The sequence below is a fragment of the Budorcas taxicolor genome, chromosome 25, assembly GCF_023091745.1.
Source record: "Budorcas taxicolor isolate Tak-1 chromosome 25, Takin1.1, whole genome shotgun sequence".
NCBI lineage: Eukaryota > Metazoa > Chordata > Mammalia > Artiodactyla > Bovidae > Budorcas > Budorcas taxicolor.
The window spans coordinates 26,959,536-26,961,666 of NC_068934.1; the positions used below are offsets into that span (position 1 = coordinate 26,959,536).

General features: G+C 35.0%; 1 non-coding gene across 1 annotated transcript; it reads right to left on the reverse strand.

The window, feature by feature from the left end:
* Nucleotides 1-429: 429 nt before the first annotated feature.
* LOC128069280 (U6 spliceosomal RNA) lies at nt 430-536 on the reverse strand. Its single transcript, XR_008201536.1, has one exon. It is a non-coding gene; the product is annotated as a U6 spliceosomal RNA (small nuclear RNA).
* Between the last annotated feature and the right edge of the window lie 1,595 nt (nt 537-2,131).

Sequence of the window (2,131 nt, forward strand, 5' to 3'; positions counted from 1 at the left end):
TCTACTTTTCCTATGTTATCTCTTACTGCTATTTCTATTTCAAGAAAGACATTCTGACTCTATCCAGACATTCCCTCTACTGTCACATCTCTGTGACATTCTTTTTCTTTTTTGTGGTTTTCCATTTACCATCTTTATATTTGACAACATTATATAAATCTTTAGACTAGATTTTTGTTTTAAAAATATTTATCTATTTTGGCTGCACCGGGTCTTAGTTGCAGCATGGGAACCCTTAGTTGTGGCAAGTGGGATCTACTTCCCTGATCAGGGGTCCCCTGCATTGGATGCAAGGAGTCTTAGCTGCTGGACCACAGGGGAAGTCCCAGAGTAGATTTTCCAAAATTATTTCTCTAATTAGCTTCTTACAAAAATATAAAAAAGCTAAACAAAAACAGTTACACAGTCATTATACAAAATGTATTCTATAAGAATATGGAATGCTTCATGAATTTGCATGTCATCCTTGCACAGGGGCCATGCTAATCTTCTCTGTATCATTCCAATTTTAGTATATGTGCTGCCAAAGCAAGCACTCTGTATTTTCTTAATATTTCTTCCCACAGAAATGCATCATTTCTCTCCCTCCCTGCTTCTGAGCTAGGAATACTTTCTAAATTTCAAGATACAGCTACTATTTATTTATATTCAAGATATTGCTATCTAGTGTTCTTCTAGGCATTAGGCTTAAAGCTTTCTATACATTGTCTAATTTAATGCTTAAATCAACCCTACAGGGGAAGTGTTGCTGTCCTTTTTTGCAGTATTGAAAACTGCAATGTAGGCACCATTGCCCACACCATACAGACTAGATTCAGAATAATTCAGATTCTTTAACCAGGAGATCACAGTTTATGAGTCCAAAATCCAAGGTCTACTGGTCATGTGGGGAACACGCTTTCCTCTCTTTCCAAGCTGGTTTTTATACTGTTGGCGAAAGTTATGGCTATTGAGCATCATAGGTATCTGGAAGTAGAGATCCTAAAATGAATGAAATAGCCTTCTCTCCTTGAGGTCTCACACAGTTGCTCATTTCTTCAAGGAGAATGTATTTTTTCTCCTCCCAATAGCACTCTATCTATAACATTTTAAAGACATGTATCACATTTTAAGTTTATTTAAAATTTTTATTTTGTTCTTAATTTACAAAGTGATTTTCTTATCTTTCCATCTAAAATAAGATACAAGAAAGTAGAGATATTACATATTACTTCTTCACTCTTTTTGCAGTTGTTAGTACTCTTTGCTTACATAAAATATTCTGAGAATAAATGATCACTGATTGGAGTGAATGGAAAATTCACAAATGTATGCCTAGTGATGGTTTGGTGGTTTAGTCGCTTGGTTGTGTCTGACTCTTGTGACCCCATAGACTGTAGCCTGCCACTCTCCTCTGTCCAGGGGATTTCCCAGGCAAGAAGACTGGAGCAGGTGGCCATTTCCTTCTCCAGGGGATCTTTCTGACCCAGGAATGGAACCCAGTTTCCCTGCATTGCATGTTTGCCTAGAATTATACCTAAAAATACCTAAAAATGTATGCTGAAGGACAATCCACTATGTCAGTTAAAAATCTAAAATTTACATTTACAGTGCTAGATATAAGATATATTACAGTGAATTTCCCATTTAGAAATGTTTCAGGTATGACAAATGAGAGTAAACTCTTTCCTATCTTAGGCTCATCAGCAACAGAATCTGCTTAAAACCATACAAAGGCTGGGGAAAAATCATACCTATATATTAATTTACATATTATGCTTAAAATATCTCACTGAGGCAAACTGGGTATATTGTCATCATTTTCATTTTACTGGCAGGAAAATTAAAGTTGAGAAAGGTTAAGTAACTTTCCCAAGATCACATGTACTAATGCAAAACTAGTTAAGTTAAACTTGAATTGGTAAGTGACCATTCTGTTATGGGATGTGAAGAGATGCATTCCAGGTGTCTTGTAAATAGCTAGCTTTCTTAGTATCTTTTAAAATGCTTAAATATATGAAACATCTCTTTTATTTCCAAGGTTTTCAAATGTTGAGGCAGCTTTGTATTTTGATAGTGATTTTAAAACTTAAATCAGTATTTGTGATCTTCTCTTGAAACTTTTCATGTGTATAAGAAATTACACTTTAGG